The sequence below is a fragment of the Alosa sapidissima genome, chromosome 21, assembly GCF_018492685.1.
Source record: "Alosa sapidissima isolate fAloSap1 chromosome 21, fAloSap1.pri, whole genome shotgun sequence".
Classification (NCBI taxonomy): domain Eukaryota; kingdom Metazoa; phylum Chordata; class Actinopteri; order Clupeiformes; family Clupeidae; genus Alosa; species Alosa sapidissima.
Genome location: NC_055977.1, coordinates 22,642,060 through 22,660,813, shown reverse-complemented (window position 1 = coordinate 22,660,813; position 18,754 = coordinate 22,642,060). Strand labels below are relative to the sequence as shown.

The 18,754-nt window shown below is 41.2% G+C and overlaps 1 long non-coding RNA gene across 2 annotated transcripts in view; it reads left to right on the top strand.

Moving 5' to 3' along the window:
- Positions 1-1,922: 1,922 nt before the first annotated feature.
- The window catches only part of LOC121696254, a 37,242-nt gene continuing 20,410 nt past the window's right edge, over positions 1,923-18,754 (top strand). The window contains exons 1-4 of one of the 2 annotated variants that reach the window (XR_006026270.1): positions 1,923-1,951; positions 2,601-3,030; positions 4,341-4,414; positions 5,515-5,676. This is a non-coding gene — a long non-coding RNA (uncharacterized LOC121696254). The other variant, XR_006026269.1, reaches the window with a different exon arrangement.

Here is an 18,754-nt window from a genome sequence, read left to right as displayed (position 1 = left end):
AATGCAGTGAAATTATGTCTGGTGTCAGCCTATTTGTGCATTTATGAGGGGGGTAGATTAAGTGGCAAGGGCTGCATAACAAAGGTGGGGGAAGATTGAGATTGGGGGGGACCAACAAGGAGCACCCAAGAGCAACAGGGGCAAGGAAAAACTCCCTTACTAAGGAAGAAACCTTGGGCAGATCCACGGCTCAAGGGGCTAACCCAACTGCCAGGGGTCTTGGTGTGTGTGTTGGGGGTCAGTTGGCAGCTAACAGTAGCCGGCTAGCAGTAGTAGGCTTGTTATTGTTAGCCTTTTCAGCAAACCAGCTCGAAATCAAAATGTTACATTGTATTGCAGCACAGCAAGACTGGGCAGTTAAATGGTGACCGGATTAAAGCAGTAATGTAATTAAAGCAGTAACGTAATCAAGTGTGTTAGAGCATTTAAAATCAACATTAAATCGACCAACGTAGTACAAATACAAAGAAAACACATCTCAACCTCAGCAATTATGGGCGCAGCCATCTTTGTTTTCAACTCGCACGTTCAGCTCAGTGCACACTCAGGAGCCCCAAGGTGGACAGTCAGAATTCCGACAAAAAGGGGGTGTGTGTCGGTGAAATAATGGGAGATTTACATTGGGGGATTTCCGATATACAAATTGATTGACCCATAACTAAGTTAGCAACTTTGTTGGTTGCAATGCAGTTTCCCATTGCCAACCAACTAAATTGTTAACAGGTTAGCAAATATGGTTTTGGGAAACGCACCCTGGCCCTGAATAGTTTGTTATTAATAGGAGCTTTTCTTTCACAACCAAACTACATTAGCCTACTGTATTCATACTCTTTTTCATCTGACCGAGGGGATACTGTACTGTCTGAAAGAAAAATGAAACGTTCTTTATCTTTACCTTATGAAATGACCAGGGAGACATACAGAGAAGAGGTAGACAGCATAAACTATGGTCTCAGTAAGGCCTGTATTTTTGTCCACAGAGTAGGCCTACATAATGACAACACTTTGTTTAGTTATTTAATTAGCTGGGGAGAGACCTCTGGACACCACTTCCGGAGATAAAGTCAGACTGACTGACTGTAGGCTACCAAGCCTAAGTCCTTTTAGGCAAGTCTGGCGGTGGTAGTGTAGTGGTTAAGGAGCTGGGCTAGCGTGCAGTAGCCTGAAAGTTGTCGGTTCAATTCCCGGCTTCCACCATTGTGCCCTTGAGCAAGGCACTTAACCCCAAGTTGCTCCGGGGACAATGTGATCCCTTGCAATATAGCTGACATATGTAAGTCACTTTGGTCAAGAAGTGTCTGCTAAATGTAATGTAATGTAATGTAATGTAATGTAATGTAAAGTCCCTCTACTCGGCGACCATATTTGCAACGCATTTTGGGCACTTATCGGGCATCTAGTATAGGAAGAAGCGTGTTCTAAACCTCGCTCCAGCTGCGAGATCACAACACGTGATTGGCATAATCAGAACATTTTCAATAGGGCTCTGGCACGATGTATTCACATGTCAAATTTTGCCATAGATGCACGACATAGACGACTGTCATGTTTGCGTTACGAAATAAACCCCATACATTTCTATGGGAGATTGTTTCAGTGCCGTGTCTTCTCATTACGACGTCTCTGACCTACCTGACAGGGCAAGGAGCACCACTTACGGAGAGAGCTAGAGGCTCCCCTCATCAACACATCACCACATCACCATAGCCTACACATGAATTATTTATCTATTAAAATCAATGGAAACTTTTTATCATACTATTGCCTACTTAAACATTGTTTGAACTCCATTTCCAACAACACTTTTTCACTGGATATAACTGACAATGGAAGGCTCATGAGCCAAATCCCCCCTGTTCATTTTAAATGGTCCCTTCCCAGGTATTGGCGGGATTTTGCTAATGAAAGACTTAGACATCCAAATATGAAGGACATGCTGCTGCTGCAAAATGTAAGGTGCAAATTCGTGTTGGTTTCCAGGCATTCAATTTCATTCTGTGCTCGCTGACACGAAGGGAAATGTCTTAGTTATTTTCAAAATAAGCATGTACTTGTAAACGGGGCCTAAGTTAAATTATCTTGTATTATTATTTGTGTAAAGACCAATGAAATGAAGCGCAAGACATTTTCCACGCATGACAACCGATAAACCTTCCAAACGCTGGAAGAGTGGGGACTTGTGAGTTTTTACAGTTCATGTTAACTAGAACACAGGGAAACAGTGACCATTTCAATGTTGTAATAAATGCTGTAGATTGTTTGGCGTTTATAAAACCATGGTAGCGTCAGTGTGGACCTATGTATGCTAGTCTGTTGTGTGATAGGGCCTGAAATTAGTGACAAAAGGAAATGCCAAAGTAAAGTCAAATGAAAAACATAAACTCACCTACAGCAATGCATGTATAATCTTTGGGGTTTTCTGTGCTCTGCCATTTGTGTTCTGAACAGAGCCCTTAGTATAGAAATATATTTTGTCTGTGTGTATTCATGTCAGCCATTAGCTCAAATGAAATTGTTTGATTCCTGGCTGCATATTGAAAATAGTCTGTCTTTTGTATTCACTGAGAGAGCTCAAATTTTACCACTACCCTCACGTACAGGCCAGAACCAGCTGAGTGTTTGTGGGACATCATCCCATTGCCAGTCTCATGATGTCCTCAGCTAGACCCTGAGGAATTGTGGGACGGATTGTTCCAGGTGGAGGACTGGCTCGGAGGTGCCCAGTAGCAGGTGCGCACTTATCCAGATGAGTGACTGCGTAATAGGGAACACCTGTAATGCATTTTTGGTCAGCCGTCACCGAGGGAGTATGGAGGAAGCGGACTGGCAGAACAGAACAGTACTCTCTGTGGACTTTGTCTGATGACGAGCTTCATTCCTGCAAATCATTCTAGAGTTTCTACCCTGTCGTGTGGAGACCAGGTGGGCAAAACAAGATGTCTATGATAAATAAAATAAAAGAACAATCAAAGTCAGTTGGAAATGCCTCCAAAGATCGCTCCATCAGTGGAAAATCCATTGCATAACAAGGTAAGCACTAAGCAGTAATTTACTGAGTGAGAACAGTCAGAGTGAATACATGATACAAACTAAAGTATAGTGATGCGATACCCTAGAGTCCATGGGTGTATCCATATTGTGACTATTGTGTTATTGTCTATGATCCTTTACTCTGGAAGCCCCTAGGTACAAGGGTAACAAGTATGTTTAATTATACCCCCAATGTCGCATATCAGTCTCCCTTCAACCCTAGAGAATAAAGATAGGTTAGTGGAGATCCAGGCATGACATAGAAGTACATCCATTACTGTGTGCTGTATTATGCTGTATGCCTTAAGCCTTGGAAGGGTGGGCTCATCACTGTACCATGTGCATATTTGGGTTGTTTTAGGAAAGCTATTTGAGCAAATGCATTCAGGCGTGGCAAAATAAATTCTCAGGAATTTTTTTTTGAGAGGAGAAGTGTGTATTTTGTTAATGATTTCAGGGTATGAAACTATGTAATTTGTTTGACATCATAGTGTTCATACTGTTTTCTAGTTGTCTCTGGTTCTACAAAGCCTATCCATCTACTAATACAGCACTTTTCCATTTAATTTATAATAGAATAACAGCTTTCCAAGTTGTATTAATTAGTCCTTGTCCAGTTATGCCTTTTCATCTTGTATGTATGGCAAACTGACACTATTATCAATGCATAGAGTAAAGTATATTGTAGCTATTAGTCATACTTGCTACAAAAAATCTTGAATCAATACAACAGTTTAGAGTGTGTCAAGCTTATTCTCTATGCAAGAGGAGCAGCTCGGAGAGAGCAAAAAGATCATGCCCAAGCAATGAGTTTTCCAGCCTGGAAAGGAGTAGGTCAGCCTAATCATGTTCATATCAGATCTGGAAAAGGAATTTGTTCCCTAAGCAAATCTGATCACATCTCTCCAAAACTCTAACCTGACTCTCGCCAGATGAATTTCGTTCCGCCTAGCTCCAAAACTCAGCCCTGAGTATTAAAAGGTTACATGTAGGGTTTAAGGTCACACATAGACATTATGTAGCCGGTAATTGTCACTTTCAAAAAGTGACAGCAACAGGAGATAAAGAAAATGGTCAATGCCATTCTCTGGTTATTATTGTCACAATCACACCAATAAGCCTATTATTTTTTCCCACTAAATACTAAACAACTTCCAGTCAACATCTTCAACACCAAAGCATCTTCAAGCCCATGCTTGCCAACCAAATGCACTCTAAAATAACTGCTTTAATGAAAATGTTAATCCCTTAGTTAGAGCTGCTGCTGAGTGCCTCACATTGAGCAGTTAAAATCTGATTTCTCCTGACAGACCTGGACCAGTTAATTGATTCCCCGGCCATGCAGTGGGACGGACCATGCCTAGGCACGCTTCACACCGCTCAGGTGACTGATTACAAAAGTAGATTGACCGATTGACCAACGGGAATCTCGGCAATCGAAGGCAACTGCTTTGACAATGGTCAATCACTGTGTAGTCTCCTGGGGCCTCCATTGTCAGGATGTCCACTGATGGTCTACTTTGTGTGTCTTAGTGACGTTCAATCGAAGTTTTCAAATCAAAGTCGCTGTTAGTGTTTTTATTTTTTTGCAAGAGTGGTTCACCCAGCTTAGTTTACATCCTAATCACTATATCATTAAGATGTATATCTTCCAGAAACCACAGGGTATCACTACCAGTCAGTTGTTATGAATGTGCCCAGCATAATGAATGGTGTGGGTGGTGTTTAATTAATGTCCGGTGAAACTTTTCTAGAAGTGCTAAAATATTTTGCACATTTGACAGCCACTTTAGATAATGAACCAGAACACCTTTACTTTTTAGCACATTCAGACCTGAAATGATTATATTCCAATCCTCACCCACCTGTCAGTATAAATTTTGTTTTCGAAAAGGTGTTTTAAGTTTAGAAACTGTTTCTTTCGGTCCTTCTTTCTGTGCTAAGCCATGACAGCAATCGAGTTACCCAGGGAATGCAGCGTGAAGCTGGGGTAAAGGCATGCAGTAATCCACCCCTGCAGTGGTTCAGTTCCTGGCAGGTGTGCCACTGCCCCGCTTCACAGATGCATTGCCTGAGAAATGATGAGGCCAGAAAGGCAACAATGTCAAGACCCATTTAAGGATTTAGTAATGTATCTGTATGTGTGACAGCCTGGGCACCATGTCTGTCCTCAGTTTCTCTCTCTCTCTCTCTCTCTCTCTCTCTCTCTCTCTCTCTCTCTCTCTCTCTCTCTCTCTCTCTCTCTCTCTCTCTCTCTCTCTCTCTCTCTCTCTCTCTCTCTCTCTCTCTCTCTCTCTCTCTCTCTCTCTCTCTCTCTCTCTCTCTCTCTTGTTTGTTTTTAATTTGCCCTTCACAAGAACATGTTCTTCTATTTAATAGCAATTGAAGAGGATGACTCATATACTGTGTTGTGACAATGCAGGGCTATTGTTTACTAAGTGCTGTTGTTCTCTGGCAGTGTCACAGTGTCACTCTTGGACGCAGGTCAGAGCCTGGACAGCATTTCTTCTGGTTGGGTGAGAGGCCTCTCTGCCGTTGTCATGGCAGCAACATCAACAGGAAATGGTGGACCACAGGCGGTGCTGTGCATTCTCCCCGTGCTGTTTGTTCCATGTCTGTCAGCCGTGAATAAGGCATAAATAAGAGGTGGGTGGCTCCATATTTGTAAGGAGAGAAGTTGTAGCCTGCAGTCATCCTTAATTGACCCAAGAGTGAAGTGCACTGATGAGAGTTTGAATGGCCTGGGAATTGATGATGAAATTCAGAAGAAATGATTAAAAGAGAACCATATTTCCTAATAAGCATTGGACCTTTGGGGATGTCAAATATTTATTTCTCTTTGGTGTTTTTTCTGGGGATGTATTTCATTTTATCTTAGACACATGTCAACACATGAACACTATGGACATGATAATGAACACAACAAGGGGAAAAAAGTATTGCCTGTTGGTACTCAGAGCTGGTGGGTAGTGCTGGCAGAGTTGTTGATGAGGAGTTTGGGTTCTCATACCTCATATCTGGGCTTTAATGCCAATTAGAATCACAAATCCGGAGAGGCTAAAACCCTGTCTATGGCCCCGGATACCTAGACTTAGGGTGTTTTCACATAATAGTATTTTTTAAAAGAACCAAACTCCGTCCACTAAGGGCGTTTTTACACCTACAGTAAATGTCCGGACCAAGGTCCGAACCAACATTCGTGTTTAGTTACATTCGTGTCACCCCCAGGATTTGTTTTTAATTCTAGTTGCTAATCACACCATTTAACATGATTTCAGAGGGTCAGAATTCAGGAATAGGCTACTAAACTAAGACTAAGACTAAGACTAAGTCTTAAGACTAAGACCGGCCCATCTTCTGTCTGACTCGCATCATGTTACCCCCATGCATTAAACCCTGATTAAACCACATGTCACTGCTTGAACATAGTTCACATTGACAATGGAGAAAACGCTAAGCCTACTTGGTTTCTGACAGAAATTAAGTTTTGTGCCAACGTGTTGTAGAAACATAACCATAGCCTTTATTTGGTGCCAATCTCCTTGACTTTCTTAGGTTATAGTCCGCGATTCACATTAACTAGGCTATCACCGCAAATACATACAAAATGTTTTTGCCCAAGTTGTGTGCTGTCCCCACATTTGCAAAATTGCTTTAATCCCATTTACCTTCATTACTACCAGTCGTTGCTTTTTACCTGCATTGAATCGCGATTGAGTGTGCATCTAATGTAACTGCGGAGTCTCCAAGTCAACTCTCCAAGTTTAAAGGGATACCAGGCAACGTTTTCGTGTTAATTAATCATCTTCGTAAGTCGGTATGGTTAAATGACTCATTACAGGGCGAATGAAGACTCTCTCGCCCGCCCCTGCTGCCTGTAGGAAGAATATCCCACTTGCAAGTTCGGTGTATCCTACTCGCCGACCTTCAGTCTAATAAAGTCTCAGATATCGCGAGAAGCAGGATCAGTTTACATCCTGCATCCCCAGCACAGAGGCAGGATCCCAAGCAGCTTTCAGCCATAAGGCTACTTTGAGAACATTTCCTAATTCACCCGACACTAATATTCAAAATGTTGAAAACTATTTCGGCATAGCCTATAAGCAGTTTAATTAAATGTAATGTTAGTTGTAAACAAACGGGCTACTTGGTGAGGCTTGGCCTCACAGATGCGCTCGTGCCTTAGATCAGTGGTTTTCAAAGTGGGGGCCGGGGGCCGCGAGGAGGTGCCAGGGGGGGCCTCAGCAAGTTGGAAGGAAAAATAAAAGCAAAAAATAAATACATTTGGAAAATTTTAAATATACCTATTACTATGAGGGTTGTTATACAATGCCATTATAATAATGTGAGGCATATCTGAACATTATATTTCCCATGATAATGACTGGGAATAATAGTAGAGTGATAGCTCTCATATAGCAGAAAGCCCCAAATACAATTTTTACACACTGTATGCTCCATCGCGAAGTGCTTGTGGCTAAAATAATTATTAGGATTATCTTAATGTATTTTTACATTTGCCGTAGTATTGTCGATGGGTTTAATAACACATCAAGGGGGTCCTTGGCCAGAACCTAGTGGTATTTGGGGGGCCTTGTTGTGAAAAATTTTGGGAACCCCTGCCTTAGATGGCAAGAAAAAAAAGAAGAAGAAAAAAAAAAAAAAAAAAAAAAATATATATATATATATATATATATATAACGATATAGGCCTATTAACTGACCGCCCGATTCATGTTGGCTGGTGTTAGGGGCGGCCATCAGACATTTGTGCCCAGTTAATCCGGCCCTGCCCCCAACAAATCACACCTTCCCACCTCTGTGACGGCTTAAAAGAAGTCGAGAGGACTCCAACCTCGCAGACCTATTCACAAACCGGTTTTGTGGCATTTCGCCAGGTTTTGAAATCCTATGCGGCTACAGGAGCTTCCAATCGTGACGAAGCAATTTTGCATTGTAGGCATAACTAACATGCAATAACGCCACCAACAACAACCAAAACTAGGCTACTCATTGTCAACATGTAAATTAAATGTAACATTATTGTGAATCAAATTAAAATGTTCTCTTTTGCAAACGTAGGCATAGTAACAGATTAATTTAATGTTACAAAGATACTACATCAATCCGTATGTTTCATTAGGCTACTAGGCTATTTGTTTTGCCTTACTCTTGATTAATTTAGGCTAGGCCTTTTTATTCAGTTATTCATCATCTTCCGTCCTTGTGTAGCGCACGCATTCTCAGACCTGTCACCTGCCACTCATCATCGTAAGGGAGGTGTTTGGAATCATTCCCGCGTTACAGTACAATCATCAGCCAATCAAGGTGGTCACTTCAGTCAAGCTCGTGCATGAGTAATAACGTCATTCATGGCAACGAAGACTCACTCACTCTTAGTCAAAGATTCTAGAGCGCTCCGCTCCAGAATCTTTGCTCTTAGTTTAGGAGTTGTCATTTTTCCTTACTAAGAGTAGGTCTGAAAAGCTTTGTGAATAACTTAAGAGTTTTAGAATAAAATATTTTATTGCTATTTAGGAGTAGCCTACTCCTAGTGGTAAGATAAAAGGCTTTGTGAATATGGCCCCTGGTGTCTAACCCAATGCATAGCCCATTTACACAAAATAATGGTCGAATAGTAGGCTACTGATGATCATTGTTATTTAAGAACATGCAGTGCGCGTAGGGCACCAAAAACATCTTGCTCGTAAAAAATCATCATACCGCACATTGTGGCAGGTTATTTAACCTACTTACTGTAGGCTGCGCAAACCACAGACCTTTATTTTGGGCAAGCCTGCATTCGAGGCAGGCCTTCTGTTGAAGTATTTTATATAAAGCGTGCGCTAACAGTAATTCTCCTGCCCCCGATACCACAGCTGTGGATAGTGTGGAATGTTCAAGTAATAACACAATCCAATGTGTGTCACAATTGTCCCCTGCTGACCACCTCACACATTTCTCTAGATTTTGCAACGACCTTACATGACACAATACCATAAAATGCCAGTTTTTAGGACACAGAATGGGCAGTTCCGAAATTACTCATTTTGAAACATTTGTATGGTTATATTGCTTGACTTAAATCGCAGAGTATGGGCCTAGCGAGAATATATAAACAAGCTGAGAATTTAGCGGTGTCAAGTCTGCCTGTCACAGACGTGGGGAGCTCTTTGAAGCTTGGGATAATGTGGTACAGTTACTACAGTAACAGTATTTTATCTGGAATATATATATTTTTTTCACTTTTATAAAGGCTTTGTTTGAATGCTGTTGGATCAAATGGTAGTTGATTATAAAGGCAACTTTCTGTTGCAATATTCTGTGTGTTCTGGACTGCAGGTAACTTGTTAAGCCAGTGGTTCTCAACCTTTTTTTTTCATTCCCCACTTTGATCAAGGGGGCATTGACTGACGATAGTGGAGATAACATGTTATCTCGAGGCCTTTGCAAGTCAGCATCTCCGACGATAGTCTACCCTATTAAAAATAAGTTTTCGATGTCCCAAACGGAGAGCCAAACTTTATTGTTTTAACGTAGGCATGGGAACATGATGAAGTATCCAACTGTCGTGTGTTAACCCATTCACGCTGGATGCTGCATGACGCAACATTCTATCTCCCGCCTGATTCTGCATAGCGTAACATTGAATCTCCCGCTGGATGCTGCATGCTTTTTATTTCATTTTTCTAGGTGCTACAGAGGCTTAGATATTACATTTTGGTAGACTTTGACAATTTTTAGTATGTTTTCAGAAAACCCTCAGGAAATAAGGTTATTTAGTCTAGAATGCCATAGAATTCTATAGGCGTTTTTTAGCAGGAATTTTAGGTATTGTGATTACGAGCCAGTGGTTTTCAAACATTATAGGTGACTCAGAAATCTAACGAAATGCAACAGGCTCATATCGTCCTCGCATTCGCAAAATGAGGACATACAGACTGCTCAGATAACCGGTATACCTCCAGTTTTGCACGGTTTTAGTCAAGTTATAGGCCGGTTTTAGTCAAGTTATAGGCCTGTTTACCTTTAAAGGTTCTACATTCTGCATTTTGCAATTGAGCAGTGCTTTCCCTTTTGAATTGGAAATGCTCTGTGTGTGTGTGTGTGTGTGTGTGTGTGTGTGTGTGTTTTTTTCTATGAATTGTTAATCCGGCCCTGCCCCCAACAACTCACCTTTCCACCTCTGGCCTATTGTCCAGGAGGAGGATGGGCCTGAGGCCTGGACAAAGTCATCAACAGAGTCATAGCACTGAAGGGAGAGTCAACTGGCATGTGATCTTCCCACGGGCCAATGGATGTACAAGTTTTCTTCTGTGCCTACGATATTTAATCCAGTGTTTTGTCAAATTGCTATTTGTTTTAACGAATTTTTATGATGGTATGAAGTACTTTTTGTATAGGCTACTATCTTAATTGGTTTATACTCAATACTTGACCAAAGGCTATTGCATCTTTTTTCGATTGCAAGTGAGAATGTGGCAGGTGATCTACTGTAGCCTATAGGCTTTATAAAATAAAATAAACAGGGGTGCGTTTCCCGTACAACTACGGAGGTTAGCTTTTTACTAACATGGTACGATGCATCGTTCAACTAACCAACATGTAAGTTACGACTGTTTCCCCAAACTGTCGTACTTACATAGTACTTGTAAGTTTGGACTAGTGTTGCACGGTGTATCGATACTAAAAAGGTATCACGATGCCTTCACGCAAAAAACGATACGATTTTCGACGTTTTTAGAATCGATACTTTATTAAAATAATAACGTTCTGTGTTTGTGTGAACTGCTGCTCTCACTGCTCCTTGCACGCATCTAGGCAAGTGGGCGTGTCAAGCAGGCAGCTCTGAGTGAGTGAGTGCGCAGCCAACGTCAACATAGTTCTTTGCCGACAGTCCTCGGCCTTGTGGATAAAACAAAAGGTGAAGTAAAATCTGCAACTATTTCGGATACATCGCGAATAGTGAAGGCAAGCCATCAGGTACACAGAGGCCCGTTTGTAAAATATGTTTCAAAGTCATTTAAAAGCAGTAGGCTACGCATGGAACTTGGCTAAACACCTCGCAGACATATCCCAACATTTTTAAAGAGTTCAAGTTACAGGTTAACGAATATGCTATAGAAAACACGACTACATGGTTAGTGCCAAGTTCTTCTCTTCTGTTTTAGTCTAGCCTAAGTGAAACAAGTATATGGTTCTCTGAGATAAAGCGAACCTTCCTTCATCAATGCATTTTGACGAGACATAACGAGCTGTAATCATTTTGACGAGACATAACGAGCTGTAATCATAGGGTGCTAACGTGATGAAAGCGCAATGTTCACGCCAGAATAACATTACCATAACTTGTAAACAATGTATTTCATGTTCGGTCAGTACTACTGGTAATATTTGTCATATTGTCATGGCATGTAGACTACAATTTGTTTAATAATTATTGGCCAGATGTAAGATGGGATACCCGAAATGCGCTAATTAAAGCCCACGGCATATAATACCACCAAAGCGTGTTGAGTCCTAATAATAATAGCGGCTTATTGTTACGTGGTAGCAAATCATGTTATCAAAGAAATAGACGTAATGTAGGAATGCACACAGATATATTGCAACAGGTAGGCTAATGGTGTAGGCCTACAGTATCTGACAGACCTGAGTGGTTGGAATGTCGTACTTGTACACTGGGCGCAAAGAAAACTATCCTCACATTTTTACCTTTGCAACTGTCAAAGAAATCCCATGAACACGGGAAGGCCTAGGGTAGCCTATACTGTACATAAGATGGCCTAAAGATTAGGCCCCTCTGCATAGCATTCAGTGATTTGCATGCAGTAATTTCAACACTGACCTTAATCTAGCCTAGTTTGGCTATTTAAAGCTACTTTATTGCCAAAGCAACACAATGTAAATGAACTATAACAAACAATAAAGGACTTAATCACACAAAGTAGGCCTACTATTTTAATGACTAAAAAATGATAATTATGTAGGAAGTTTAGAACCCAGAGTTGACCTGCACACTACAAAAGTGCACCGAATTCAACACAAATGATTCAATACACTTGGAGGAGGTATGAGTCCTTTCTTTTCCAGATATCTTAGGATTTTGCCGTAGTATCGTTTCAGTATCGAGCATCGTGATATTTATGGCAGGTATCGTATCGAAGTCATAATTTTGGTATCGTGACAACACTAGTGATAGTTTGCAAACTTCAGTAGTCTGAACTAAGGTGGTTAATGACGTTTAGTAGCATTTGACGGGCACACCTGCACATACAGTAACAGAGACTTAATGATGGACTACCCTAGTTTAATCCGTGAAATCTGTTTTTCTCAGGGTCAGCAAGTTAATTCATTGGTTCATATAGACTGACCTTGTAAATTAACCACTGCTTTGAATTAACGTTTAACACGTGTCATTTAAATGTGCTGGTGAAACAGTTGTGTACTCTATTGTTATTTATCCCCTATTCACCCACACCGTCAATTCTGTGGCGCGATGCGTTAAGGCCTGCTGATGACAGCCGCCGTTACGCAGCAGTTATCAGTCCCCTGTCCAAGAGTTCGAATCTGGGTTAAGCGTAGTTAGCTTTTGGGAAACGCACCCCTGATGTGTGATCAGTGGAATGTGGGGAGGGAAGTGGCAGTGTTTTTTTGCATGTCTGCAGAAGTCAGCTGATTAAGTTTCGATTTACGGAGAGTTGCTAGACTAGCCCTGGCAGCAAATGTAATTTGCTGCCGCTAGGGGCGCGTCTAGATTTCTAGGCTAGAAGTCAGCCAAAAATAAATGCAATTCTGCGGCATAAAGCAGATGTATTTGTTTATTGTACAGAAAAATAAAAATGACATGTCAAGCAGTCAATTGACTACATTGCAGTCAAGAAGTAGGGCAAATTAAATTACGAAACCAGAATGTGGGTCATAGTTGTCTAAGCCTGTTAAAAACGTCGCCAGATAGTATTAAAATGCAATTCTGCGGCATAAAGCAGATGTATTTGTTTATTGTACAGAAAAATAAAAATGACATGTCAAGCAGTCAATTGACTACATTGCAGTCAAGAAGTAGGGCAAATTAAATTACGAAACCAAAATGTGGGTCATAGTTGTCTAAGCCTGTTAAAAACGTCGCCAGATAGTATTAAATCGCCAACAACATTGTTTTCTGCAGAAGCCTACCCAAGGCTACAGATTAATTCTGAACAGTTATTTCTCTACTGGCTCAATTATCACACAAGACACTGTTTTGATTTGCGTAGTTGCGTTACCCCCAACACTGACAATAATGTAGACCGCATATTAAGATATATATATATTTTTTTTTTTTAGAGCGGCACCGGTAGGCTATCAAAAGCAGATTTCGATTTTCGTTACCACTGTGTAGTCAAGCCTTAAAGGAGAATTCCGGTGTGATATTGACCTAAAGTGTATTGAAACATGATACCGAGTGTGAACGTATGTCTCATAGCCCATCTCGACTTGTCCCCTGCAAAATAATTCAGTGGAAATGCATGGATTCCAGTTGCTGCTACTGGAAGAAACTGGAATCCATGCATTTCCACTGAATTATTTTTGGAATCTGATCCCTTATCATAGCTGTTCATTCTTACTCGTTGCTCGACTTATCGTGACTAAATTCAAGATGGCTGCAAACGCTAAACTTCGTGAAGATACTGTCTGTATAAATCGTCTTGTAAGTAAACTACCAGTGCTTTTTCAAAGTTCTCAATGTCTCGTTTTAAATGTCAGGGCCCTCGGAAGTCTACCAATGAAGTGTGGAGATACATTGAGCCTCGTAAATGGGTGTAAAACAGTGATTTATTTGCATGGCTAGCCCGATGCCGAAGCACCACTATTGAAAAAGATGTTGGTAGCATCGGCTAACTAGCGCCAGATTTTGGAGTGCAGGGGACAAGCCGAGATGGGCTATGAGACATACGTTCACACTCGGTATCATGTTTTGATACACTTTAGGTCAATATCACACCGGAATTCTCCTTTAAGCCATACCCAAGTAGCCTAAATCGAGGTAATGTTTAATTATGCATGATTTATTTTGTTATTGAATTCGTAGGCTGGGATTCCTCTCAGCAACAATTATGTTTAATGGCAGCCTCCTGCTTTTTCAGAAAGGGTGGCAGGCAGGCTGACAGCAATGTACAGTGGCAGAGCGACGCACAGTGGCTGAAAGTGGTACTAAAGCTTCACGCAGCTTTACGCCGCGTAATGCGCGACTGAAGTGGCCATTTGAAAGCAACGCCCACTGTACAGTCTATGGGGCAAACATATGAGCTAACGGGCTGTTTTTCAGAGGTACTTGTCATTTTGGCTAAAAAGTGTAATTGGCTGGCGTGTTGACTGACAGTTGAAGAGGATATTACATATATTATAATATATTTTTAGAATGAATTCAGATCAGAAGGTATAGTGTGAACAGGGTGTTACTGTAGTGTGAACAGGTTATAGGGCCGATCCAGCAATTAAGCCCCCGGCTGGACTGTCTGAAAAACACACAGAACAACAGCAGTAAGAGCTAGGAACAGCTAGGGACGTAACAAGGCACCCATGGCCCTAGCATGTCACGGTGAGCAAAAAAGAGTTACTCAAGGCCAGAACTTGTTTACATCCACTTTAGGTGCTGTTAGAGGAAAGGAGAAGGGACAAAGCCTCTTAGGTGAATTGAGAGGTCACCATGCTAGTACTCCTTTCTTCCTCTTAAAAGCTAGCACTCTAGCCAAAGTTCTTTTCTTTTGGAGAACAAAACACAAAATCTGTCTCAAGGGACCAGTCAAGATTGAGTGGCTCCTGAATTCCCTTCTTGTTTTGATTGAGTAAAAGCACACTGTCAGCATAGGGAGGGATGCCCCCCCCCCCCCACCCCACCCCACCCTGACAGATGGCTAAATATACCCTTAATTTCAGAAGAGGCATGTGCATCATTTTGGGGCAATTATCTCAGCTTCTGTTCCTTCATCGATGCATGCAGCATGAGCTGTGGTTTCAGCTGGGCAGACGGTCACAGGCATCTGGGTATGGCGCACGAAGACTGCATGGTTAGATGAAGCCTTTGAGACCAGATCTTAGTTCGAACTCTTTACTCGACTGATTGAATCAACTCCACACTGTTGTCTGATTATTTAAGGCCTGATCAATTCCAAAACAAAAGTATTTTGGACTGTGCAGCATGTGAAAGGAAAACATCATTAATTTATTAGTCATCCAATTAACTGAAATGAAGTGACTGCTGGGGAAAGTTTATACATGTGCTTCTTAGATCAGGAGATTTGTATGAATAACAGAATAACATTAAGAGAATATAACCTGGAAAGTTGCTTATTGATAATCGCACAGTGATTCAGCCCAGCCATCTGTACCCCCCCCCCCCCCCCCCAAAAAAAAAAAGTCACACTAAATATCAGAAGGTTACAAGGCTACAATATGAAAAAACTGACATTTCATTAACCTCTATTTACACACAATACAATGGCTTTTTTACTATGGCTTAGAATCATAGCCTATAGCGTAATTTGAACCTATAGCATAATAATAATAATAATAATAACAACAACACGGGTCGGGGGTGTCACTCCCGGGATTTTTGTTATTACCGCAAGTGCATGCAAAATGTTTTTGGCCAAGTTTTGTGCCGTCCCCACATTTGCAAAATTGCTTTAATCCCATTTACCTTTACTACCAGTCGTTGCTTTTTTCCTGCGTCGAATCGCGATTGAGTGCGCATCTAATGCAACAGCGGTGTCTATGCGGCGACATCCACTCACCATGTTTCATTTTTGCTGTTGTTGCGAGATGGCTAATAGGCTACGATATGGGAAATACTTTCAATACGATCAGCTCCAGAAATGAATGGGTTTTCCTTAGCCTGTGCTATACACCTTTCCACCAAGTTGTGCGAAAATTTTAGTTTTTGCGATGTTGACAAACATGCGTAGCACATGGACGCTCTTGAACGCACATACCACTTAGTCTATAAAAACAATTTATTTATGGAATAAAAGTAGACGGATACCTCAGATTAGCATTGCTGTTTATTGTTAAACTGCAATTTTCTGCAGCCAGCGGAGGGCGTTTAGCCTACTATGCGTCCGGACAATATTGTGCGTCAGTGGCTCAGCTAAAAGAAGAGGAAACAGTGAGAAGAAAGTTAATGTTTTAAATAGGCTACATCAATACATTATATAATATGTGAAGTGAAACTGGACGAGCCATAATAACCTCTGACTAGTTTTACTAATTTTTAAATTGCAATACGAGCGGCATCCAGCGGGGCAGGATTATTTAAAAAGCAACTGCAACTACATTGTGCATCTACCCTGATTCTGATAACGTGGCGGTATTAATTTTGCCGTGGCGGGCCACCATGCTAAAACCATGCTTTGAACATATAGCATAGTATCACAGAGAGATAAACTCGTTAGTGTTAGGGATGTATATGGATAGTCGAATAACTGGTTTACCGTTCCAGGTATTCTTCAAAAATATTAACGTCATCCGTATGCACTGTAATAATATCCCTATTCTTCTAAGCCATTAACTAGGCTGAAAACCTTATTACTACTCCTCTATGCTGCTATGGAGAGGATCTCTGCAGACACACTTTTTTAAAGGATTTTTACCTTTAAGTGTAAAAAAGGGGCCAAGGGATCATGGGGGATGCTATGCTATTTAATTGTAAATGTATATTCTGGTCTTACTCAACTCCACCGATAAGTGTCTTTTTGATCCACTCGTTATCCCAAAGTGGACCCTCTATTGTTCTTAGAATAGAGTTCTCCTAGTAGTTGTAGTTGTCTAGTACAGAAGTAAATGTTTTATCCTTTTCTTGTTTTGCCTTTTGCCATGACTTTCTCCTTCGGAAAGGGACTTTACTTACAAATACAAAGGGCTCTTGGTATCAGACAGAGAGAAGTCACTCTGGCAGTCAGTGAAAGTATTCTGTGGAGACGGAGATAATTAAATGCTGAAAAATCATTATGAGCTGGACTCCGAGAAACTGGACTGTCTTATTAGTACCACAGCAATAATCGTCGGCATTTTCTCTCAGAAACAAAAGAATCCAAATGCAAGAGTGGAAAGTTGAAAAGTACAATTGCACTCGGAATACAGATGTCATTTTATTTCCCATTAGTTTATCATAAAAGCCACAAATTGCAGCTCACGTTTCATATTGTGCTATTTTATCACAGTAAATGTTATTTGTTTCTATATTGGCCAACAATACATTTCACCATCCAATTTTGGGTAGACTTGGGCACAAGATTGTATAATAATACAATAATGTAAAATAAAAAAAAAAGAAATGTTTGAATATTTTCTTTAAATGTGACATGCATATTGCACTCCCATCAATAGACAATGAGAGAAAGAACAGAGGCAACTTCTGGCAAGGCCAAGTGAAAAGACCTTTATCTTGCCATACAGTACATGTGCATCGTTCAATATGCTTAATACAGATCTTGCAGTCTAAATTGCATAGTCATTTGGAAATGGTAAATGAGGTAATTAGCAAGAACTTTCAGCCTCAGAATTTCCTCATTGTTTTTCACGTCTAACACATAAGCAATGTCCCTTTCGGCCATTTGATATGTTACCTGAAGGCTTGCCAATTTGGCAAGAGCAGCATCTGCCAGATAGAAACGCACACAGACACACACAGAATGAGCTACAGCTGAATGTGTCAGTTATTCATACAAAGCAACACACACACACACACATACTGTACACTCTTATACACTCAAAGGCTGTTAGAATCTAGACCCTGTGGCAATTGTCCAGCATGCTCCTCCAACCCCTGCTGGGCTCTCTCTCTCTGTCTCTCTCTCTCCACTCTGACAATGATGCAGAGCCAAAATGACGCTTTTATTTCTCATGCACATGAGCACAAATGAGGATCAAGAATTCAATTGCATCTCTCATGCTTGTTGTTCACATCAACAGCACTCATGCATGCTGTGTTTATGGTCAGTAGTTCACTGGGCCATAGGTGTGAATGTTAATGCTGCAGATAAACACTTGCAGATTATTATGCTAACCTATGTGCCATTGGGCTGGGTAGGGTTCAGTGGCTTAACTGATTTTCAGTCAGGGTGACCACAACATTATGTCGTGACCACACACTCCAAACAACATGGACTGTGGACACACACACACACACACACACACACACAGAGAGAGAGGTACAAAGACACATAGAGACACATAAATGTCTCGTCCTAAGGAAATATTCTTGTATGTCACTTCTCTGTCCTCTCACCACACTGTCGGCCAGACAGTTCGGCTGCTGGGCTGCTGTGATGAACTGATTAACCAAATGTGCTAACAGCTCCCACTTGGGTAATTGGCAGAAGTGAAAACGCTGCACTGCACTTTGCCACCCCGTGAACCCCGACTCAGGCACTGCCAGGGAAATGGTAAGAACAAGGTCGCCAATGCAAGTCGTCAGTGTTTTGCCATGCTCTCTCATGTCTGTGTTAATGTTCTTTCTTTTCATCGCCTGCGGTAATAAGACTCATGAAAGTGGCTGGCAGCGGTTTCCGTTATGATTAGAACCAGACACCAACCACACACTGCTGTGGAATCAGAGCATTTTTCAAGGAGGTAAGATTCAGAGCGTATGGTGTAGAGGTGAGTTTGGCAAGGTATTTGAGCCTGTGCTATCTGTAGGAGTTTGGATGATATGTGATGGGCTGTAAAAGTGTTGCTGTAGTGAG